Source organism: Elephantulus edwardii, unplaced genomic scaffold (assembly GCF_000299155.1).
Source record: "Elephantulus edwardii isolate Elephantulus edwardi_28Jun2011 unplaced genomic scaffold, EleEdw1.0 scaffold00038, whole genome shotgun sequence".
Classification (NCBI taxonomy): domain Eukaryota; kingdom Metazoa; phylum Chordata; class Mammalia; order Macroscelidea; family Macroscelididae; genus Elephantulus; species Elephantulus edwardii.
In genome coordinates this window covers 2,906,792-2,916,326 of record NW_006399788.1, presented here as the reverse complement: position 1 = coordinate 2,916,326, position 9,535 = coordinate 2,906,792, and the positions used below count along the sequence as shown (strand labels likewise).

General features: G+C 42.1%; 1 pseudogene; it reads left to right on the top strand.

Annotated features, from left to right (window-relative positions):
• Positions 1 to 8,197: 8,197 nt before the first annotated feature.
• Positions 8,198 to 8,758, top strand: LOC102858033 (annotated as a pseudogene).
• The last annotated feature ends 777 nt before the right edge of the window (positions 8,759 to 9,535 follow it).

Below are 9,535 nucleotides of genomic sequence, written 5' to 3'. Positions count from 1 at the left end.
AACAACAACAACAATACTTCTCCTGATTTCTTGACTGCTGGTGTCAAGAATATTGATTATTGATCCAAGAAAGATGAAAACATTGACAGCTTCAATCTTTCTTCCACCTATCTTAATGTTGACTGTGAGCAGGAATTGTGTTATTATGTGCCATCGAGTCACCTGCAAATCATAGCTATCCTATGTACAACAGCCCTAAACCCTGCTCTATCCTGTGTCAATCTTATTGCCTCTAACACACCAAACCTCATTACCCCAGTTACTGAATCAATTAATCTCATTGAGGGGCTTCCTCTCTTGTGCAGTCCCTCCAGCTTCCCAAGCATGACGTCCCTCTCCAAGGACTGGTCATGCCTTGCAACATGTCCAAAGTATATCAGACGAAACTTCAGAATCCTTGCCTCTAAGGAGCAGCCTGGTCTCATCTTTTCTAAGATGAATCTGTTCTCCTAGCAGTTGATGGTATATTCAATACTCTTCTCCAGCACCATATCTCAAAAGGCTTGATTCTTCTTCTATCATCCCTAGTCATTGTCCAGTTTTCTGACTCATATCAACTAATTGCAAAGACTGTGGCCTGGATCAAGTGCACCTTAGTCTCCAGACTGACATCATTGCTCTTCAGTACTTTGAAGAGGTCTCTGACAGCAGATTTTCCCAACGCAATTTGTCTCTTGATTTCCTGGATGCCTGTTCCAAGAATGTTAATTGTGAAGCAAAACAAACTAAAGCTCTTAATAATCTCAAACTCTTCATCATTTATCATGATCCTGTCAATCAGCCCAGTGGTGAGAATCTTTGTTTTCTTGATGTTGAACTTCAATCTATATTGAAGGCTGCAGTCCTTTACCTTTCACAGAAAGCACTTCAGGTCCTCCTCAGTTTTAGCAAGCAAGGTTGTGTCATCTGCATAATGTTGATTGTTGATGCCCCATTTCTCCTCTTACAGCCCAGCCCCCTCCCCTGGATAATCTGTTCTGCATATAGATTGAAAACCTAAAGAGACAGGACATATCCCTGAGTATGAATAATCTTCTCATTTTTCAGGTAAAGAAAACAAAACTTATCTCAGGTGTGAGTGGAGGAGTCAAACATCAAAGTCATCGTCTCTTGTCAATGCTATGTTTGGGTTGGTTGATTGTTTTTGGGGTTTGTTTTTAGCTTTTTTGTTATTGTTGTTGTGTTTTGGGCTTTTTTCACATATCATTTTGGACTGATAAATCTTCTACTTTTCTGAAAGAATTTCTGTCTATCTCCTACACAATGCCAGTAAGCAGGAAAGAAAAATTATTTTATTAATATAGCTCTGGCTTCCTTGGGTACAATTCTAATTAGACTGCCAGGGGTCTTCTGAAAAAGGCTGAAAATAAACAGAGGTTAAATTTAGATGAGAGAAGAATATTCAAAGAGAGAGGCTTGGAAATGGGCAGGTGGGGTGCAGGGTCAAGTGGGGTACCAGGCCTCAAGGAGACAAGGTTGGTAGTGACTTTTGATAATAAGAGAAGCAGTGCTCAGTCCCTCCATTTTTCATTTCTCTTTTTCTCCTCATCTTCCACTTTGAAAAATGTGTTTTCCCTGCTACTTCAATCTCAGCCCCTGCTCTTCACATTAACATGTATATTGCTTGGTTAAAGGCTATCTGGCCTGGAGGTTCTAAATAACTTGAAAATGACAGGAAGTTGATGGGGGTAGGATGAATGAGGGCCTCTTCAAAAGCTGCTGACTACGTTTGTCATTTATAAACCAATGCCCAACTGAGCTCAACATATTCCATTTTCAGCTGCTCCCTCCTAAATAATGTGGATACGACATGTGCCAGGCTCTCGCTTCTTTGCTCTGACTGTTGCCTTGTCCTGGCCCCTTTGCCATATGGTCTGTGAATTCACTTGGACATCAAGAAGTGACAATGCTGGTCACTATGCTAGCACTAAAGAATCGGAAGTAAGCATTATAGTCACTGTCCTCAAAGAGCCCACACAGGCTCAGAAAACAGGCATATGAGTCACCACTACTTGAAGCTGAGCTGTAACATGGGCAGAGCAAGGTGTTTTGAGAGCACAGAGCAAGAGCTTGACAAGGTGGATTTTGATAAAGCTTTCGGAGGAGATGCTTCCTGACTGGAGTGTATATAAATAAGCAAGCCTGAGCCAGGTATTAGCACTATCAAGTTCTCCAGGGACCATCCTCAAATCACCTCAGAGTCAATTGCAGCATGCTAATTTCTTTCCCTTGTGATATTTTCTATAAATAAATTTAAAATAGGTATATATTTTGGTCATCTGTTCTCTTTCTAAGATGTGTGTCTCTCCACTATAACATAAATTCCAAGAGACCAAAAACATTGTGTCTGACTGTGATAACTTCAACATGTTGTACTGTCTGGCAAATAATATGAGCTCAGTGTAGTTTACTGACTAAGTGACAGATGAGTGCATAGATGTTTGGGCAGTGGACCAGTACATATAGGAGCACAGAGACATGGGTGATAGGGCGCTTTGGAAGATTATCCAGTAATTCACTGTGTCTGGAGTGTTGGGCCTTAGAGGAGATTGGTGAAAGATTAATTGATTCAGGCTACCAGAGCAAGCAGAATTTTTTGTATGATTGTAATAATTTTAGTCTTTAACCCATGGAGCAATATAGAACTATTTAAGATGAGTGTCACTTATTGCATTATTAGTTTGCCTTTTAGAAAGATTGTACTAGCTGGAGAAGAGAAAATGAGTTGGAAGGCTAAGAGAAGACTGGGAATGTAGCTTGGAGGATGTTTGCTACTGTCCAGAAGGAAAGTTCAGTATGACCATTGTCCTTTTGTCTCTTCCCTGGAGGAACTAGTTAGGGACTTAGACTCTGGACTGTCTTTTGTTCACTGAGATCCTGGTCTAATTCTGCATCCCTGCTGGTCCATAAAAACAGTAGGACCAGAATGCATCTTAGAAGTAGGAATGGCAAGACTTCAGTTTGGTTATCTTAGATATATCATCTGAAAAAGATATCACAGCTAATATAGAAAAGCGTCAGGAAAAACTATGTGGCTATTATCTATACGGGGTTTCCCCCTTACTGGCCCCTGCCTCCCTTGTAACAACCAAGACTGTTTCTGTGTATAAAGTTTTTTTATGGGGTTTTTTTAATTATAAACTTATATGGTATTTGTTTTTTTCGTGACAAACTTATTTCCATTAACATTATGCCCTCCAGATGCATCCATGTTAGTAATGTTTAGAAAATTCTTTATTCTTTAGTGCTGCATAAATATTCAATTGAATATATGTGTTATTGTTTATTTATCCATGGACAATTTTGTTGTTTCAGTATCTTTGCTCATAGCTGACCCTCTAACAGGTTTTCAGAGACAGTTAACTGCATGGGAAGAGATTGTCCATCCTTCTTCTGGGAGCATCTGTTGGTCTTGAATCCTATGACTTTGGGATTGCAGCACAGCTTCTTGCCATTAGGCCACATGGCTGTGTATATATCAATTCACGTTGCAATTCTTATTTTTTTTTGTTATAGTTTACCTAGTAGTGGAGTTGATGGATAAATTGATATTTCTGTTTACAACTTCTTAAGAATTCTATCTTGTGTTTTCCACAGTGGTGTGCCATTTAAAGTTCCACCAGTCGTGTATATGAGAGTTCCAATCTCTCCAAACTCTTGCTAGTATTTGCTTGTTTACTGTAGTATTGAACTTTTCTATCATTGCTAGAGTACGATGAATGCTCACTTACTGTTTTTATTTGTATTTCTCTTATTAGAGATCAGGAACACCTCTTAAATATTTGTTGATCATCTAAATATCTGCTCTTGGCTGAACATCTTTTCATGTCCTCTGACCTGCACACCCTTGTCAGATTTTCCTTCTGTTTCACTTCAGCTTCTCTCTCCCATAACTGTATTTTGGGGTAAACATAGTGACAATAACAGTTTCAGTCTTCACTCTATTCCTGAGTTATGCTTGACGTATTTGACTTATCCAATCTCTTTTAATCTTCGTGATATACAGCACAAGAAAAGAAGATCCCGGATGAGATGGATTGACACAGTAACTGAGGTAACGGGAGTAGGAGTCCGTGAGACTGGCTCAGAATAGGGCAGGCTTCAGAGCTGCTGTACATAGGGTCGTTATGAGTGGTGGATGGCTCAACAGCACATAACAACTCTTAAAAGTGTACAGTTCTATAGTTTGTGCTTGGTAATCTATAGTTATACTGATGTTGTTGGACTAACTGCTTTTATTTTTGTTGTGTTGTCATTTCTGAAATTATTGGCTTCTCATCATCAGTTCTTATAACAGGCAGATGAGATAAGCAAAACAGATAGGATTCTGTACTTCATAAGATTGAAAACTAAAGTTACAAGGATATGTGATGTTCCCAAAGTCACGGGGTTAAGAAGGGACACAGCAATAGTAAAATCTTACTGATAAGGCTAGAATTCAGTAATTTGAAAGGATGAAATTCCAGACACCGAATCAGGTATTTTCTGGCAGTTCTTCTTAATCATGCTTCACATAAAATTCTGTGTTATTAACCTCTCTCTTGTTTGTACATGAGAAACAGAGATTCAGATCGACCAAGGGATATTCCCAAAAATTGCATACCTCTATTAGAAGAAAGCAGTCTTTGTGTGCTGCAAATGGTTAATATGCTTGTTTGCTAACCAGAAGGTTGGAGGTTTGAATCCACTCAAATGCACATTTGGAAGAAAGGCTTGGAGATCTGCTTCTGATAAGATAACCATTGAGAACAAAGAGAGCACAGTTATATACTGACACACAGAGACACCATCAGTGAAAATCAACTCCACACTGTCTAGCAACAACAGCAGTGGGAGAAAAAGTCAGGACATATTCTCAAATTATTTTAATGCTAAAGTCTAAATTCTTTCACTCTTACAATTCTGCTGGGAGCTCTGATGGCCCAGTGGCAAGAACTTGCACTGCAATCCCAAAGGCATGAAGTTCAAGGCCATCAGCTGCTCCATGGGAGAATGGGCACTCTCCTCCCATATGAGTACTGCCTCTGAAAACCCTCCAGGATCAGCTATGGGTTGATTCTGGATCTATGGTACACAACAACAACTTATCATTCGGCTAGGATTCCTGCGTGTTGACACTCTGCCTCATCCATGCACCCCACAATTACTTATGTCCCCCTACTGTTTGCCTGAAGCTAGGTATTTTCTTCTCCCTCCACTAAAATAGCACAGAGGAGAGAAGACTACTGGCTGGAGTTGGTGGTCTCACTTGGCTCTAATTTCTAGAGCCGGGTGCACCGAGACTGACATGGAAATGCCTGGACCTACCTACACACTGGAAAACCCAGCAGCAATCCACTCCAAACGGTACCTGATGACCATCCTTATGGGCTTCCCACAAGAGCTGCCGCTGCTCATAAAACATTTTCCCTCTGAGTCTTTCAGGCTTCGGGTTAAATGTTGCTGCTAATCTTATTCCAAGCACACTCATCTCCCCAGCTGTCCGTGTTTACCAACACAGGACAAAGTGGCGTGTGCAGTAAGCGTACTTTGGGTTCAGATCACAGCTCCACCACAAGAAATCTTGAGCTTCATCTCCTTGAGCTTCAGTGGTATCCACCTTAAAATTGGGATATAAGAAATTCAGAGGGTTTTGGTTACATGAAAAGTCCTTATTTGTGAGAGACTTTCCCCTTTTTCTTTCTTTCCTGATCCTTAAGTCATGCAAATTATTTGTAAGAGATTACTAGTCAAATGGTTGGCAGCTCACACTCACTCAGTGATGTTATGGAAGAAGAATCTAGTGACCCCCTTCTGAAAGAGTACATCCAATCTGGACAGCCCTGTGGAGCTGTTCTACTCTAACACACTGAAGATGCCATGAATCCAACTCAACTTGATAGCAATAGATTTGATTTTGGGTTTTTGGGTTTTTAGAGTATGGAGGAAAGAACAGCAAAGTTTACCCTCTTCCAGTCAAAATTTGAAGTTCAACTTTTTTTAAAAAATTTTTTTCATATTGTGTACTGTTGAATTGGATCTGACTGGCATAGAAGATTCCCCCCCTCCTTTCTCCAGTGGGCATCTAGTGGATTCGAATCATGCACCTACAGTAAGATCACCTTTTAAAGCCATTTAAGCTCAGCCTTAAGGCAAAGAATGATTCCGATGTTCTGCATCTAACCAACTATGCAGCTTTGGAAAACCCTTAAGATGCTTGCTGAGATTTCCAGGAGTTAAAAGTTGTTTTTCTGAGGCATCTGGAGCTCTAGCAATTACATACAATTACACACAGAGGGTAAGTTAAGAGTTTGCAGTTTTTAGTCTGCTTCATAGAAATTTTTGGTGGCATAGTGGCAAGGAGTTGTAATGTCAAACCAAAGTCACGTCATTAGAATCCCTCAGCTGCTCCTCAGGATAAAAAAAGGACAATCTTCTCCAGTGTAATTTACTACCTCTGAAAGCCACTGGAAGATCAGCTATAGGTCATATAGGTCAGTTCTGATTGTTGTTGATTGCTGTCGAGTCTAGGTGGACTCATAGCAACTCTATGAACAAAAGACCTAATGCCTTTCCATAGCTATCGTTGTTTCTCCAAGTTTATAGAGCTTCCAGAGACATGTGGTTTAGGAAATGGATGCCACTCCTGCTTCCAACCCAGCTCTGATTAGATAATTCATAATAACAACAATTGCTAACACACACACACACACACACACACACGCGCGCGCACGCACGCTCGCTACATTTGGTGAAAATATGCACAGTAGGTTGTTCATTCAATATGTAGTTGTTACATGGACAGTTCAATAAAATTGCTTTAAAAGGAGCACATAAAATAATGTGAGGGTGGCCAAGTTTATTTCTGACCACTTCACAAAGGGAACTGTCCCCATTAATATTATTCATAGCAGCAAACAGATAGCCATTAGGTCAGACACGCCACCACCAATGCTCCTGCACCTTTTTTCTACTAATCATATGGGTCTGATATTTATTGCTGTCTCACAGAATTTACTCACAGTTTTGGTACCAACAGTGGAGTTTATGGTTTCTCCACACATTGCTTCTCCACGTGTCACTTCTCTGTGCAGTGTATCCAGTCAATTAACTTAGTACTTGCCTTAAAAATTTCTTGACTGCGACTATTGACCCACATGAGGTTTGGGGATTTTGTGTGGTTTGCAACTATCCATTTGTCCATTACCAGCTGTGATCTGGAATTAGCAGCCCTGACACACAGGCCGAGCCTGCTGCAGAGGAAAGAGGAAGTTTTGAGGCCGAAGACAAATCAGTGTCTCCTTCTCAGTTCCTCTCACATAATCCATCATCGCTCGAATGGGCAAGATTTACTTCCTGTCTCCATCACTAGAAGGTGGTCACCTCTCACTTGAGGACTGTGTGCTTGTTGTTTGCAGTATGTCCCCAGCACCCACCTTGTTGCTTGCTCCACATCACATACTTTGTAAATAAATGTACATGGAATGAGCTAATTAAAAAAAATTTCTTAATGTGTCCTGAACTGGTCTCTTGCAGGGAGCACTAGACCACAGCACCTCTGCCTGGCAGGCCACCCTCCCTATAACTGGAGGTCCCTGGCCCTGCTGTCGGACCCCCAAAACCTCTGCCTGGAGGACTTTGCCCAGCTGCCTGGATGACCTTGCTTAGCTGCCTGGACACTCCCACTTGCTGTGTGGAAGCCCAACACTGCCTCCTCCACACACACCCCTAGAACTCCCAGACCTGCTTCCTGGATACTCCACCCACTGCTTGGAAGTCCCACTCAGCCATTTGGAAGTCCTGGCCCCACCATCTGGAAGTCCCACTCCAGTCGCCTGGAGGAACTGGCCCCACCCAGGGACACTCCAGCTCCAGTGCCCCAGGATAACCCGCTGCCTCCCCCTGCCCTGTGCCAGGAAAATCAGTGTCACAGGTGAACCTCTTTCATTTCCTCCCCTCTTCTAAACTTGAGCTACCTTTAGCCCAGGGCACCTTGAACTGGTCTAGCTTCAGCAGTTGTCTGACAGAAGCAGCTGCTAATTTATAAGCCATATCTCTCGTGAACTGAAGCAAGTCTGCCCTTGAGTCAAAAGTTCAAATAGAATCTCAGGCAGGATAGCTGCCCAGCCCTCCTCTGGAGCAGTGATATCAGACCAAACTCTACCACAAAAATATAGCAGAGCCTTTTTCCGGAGCTGGCTGAGCAGGAGGTGCCATCATGGGAGTTGAGATCCGCAACAACAAGGACAGAAAGGTCCGACACAAGGAGCCCAAGAACCAGGACATCTACCTCCGGCTGTTGGTCAAACTCTACAGGTTCCTGGCCAGACGGACCACCTTCACCTTCAACCAGGTTGTGCTGAAGAGGCTGCTCATGAGCCGCACCAACCAGCCACCGCTGTCCCTTTCTCAGATGATCTGAAAGATGAAGCTTCCTGGCCGAGAAAACAAGACAGCTGTGGTGGCTGGGACCACAACAGATGACGTGCATATTCAGGAGGTGCCCAAGTAGAAGGTGTGTGCTCAGTGTGGGAGCAGCTGGGCCCAAAGCCACATCCTAAAGGCTGGAGGCAAGATCCTCACCTTCGATGAGCTGGCCCTGGACTCGCCCAAGGGCTGCAGCACCATGCTGCTGTGGGGCAAGGGCCGAGAGGTGTACAGGCAGTTCAGCAAGGTGCCGGGCACCCCACACAGCCACGCCAAACCCTATGTCCACTCCAAGGGCCAGAAGTTCCAGTGTGCCCGAGGCCAAAGAGCCAGCCGTGGCTAAAAAAACTAACCCCAAATCCTGCCCTGTTATTAAAATCATATTGGCTGTTAAAAAAAAAAAGCAGAAAAAGCCTACCTCACACCATACACTAACCCAAAAGAAGATGTCTCTCACACACACACACACAAAACCAAAACCTGACACAGTATCAATGGATTTCCTGAAGTGAGAAAGTCTGATGGAACAGAATTTAAAAGAACAATGATTGAATATTTCAAATGAGTGAAAGACAAACTTTAAGAATTATAGGACACTGCAAGCAAAAACCAAGAGGAATTTAAAAAAAAAATCTAAAACAATGGAGATAAAACAAACAAGGCATTAGAGTCTCTGGATAAACAAGAAATCACAATCCAGAATATAAGGACCAATGTTTCAGATGTTGAAACATGTTGGAGAGATACATGAACAGAGTTGAAGAGATGGAATGCAGAACCGGTGAAATAGAAGATAGAATTGTCACGACTGATCTACTAGAACAAAAAGCAGAATCAAAAGGAAGGAAAAAGAAAAAAGCCTAAGAATAATGTGGGACACCATCAAGAGGAATAACATGCACATAATCAGAATCCCAGAACAAGAAGAAGTAAGTAAAGGCACAGAGAAAGTTGTGGAAGGATTACTAGAAGAAATTTTCCAGGCATGATGAAAAATTAGAGAATATATATTCAAGAAGCTGAGTCAACACCCTATAGAATAGATCCCAAAAGAAAAACTCCAAGGCATCTCATAGTCAAATTTGCCAGAACCAAACATAAGGAGAGAACTCTGAAAGCAGCTAGGGAG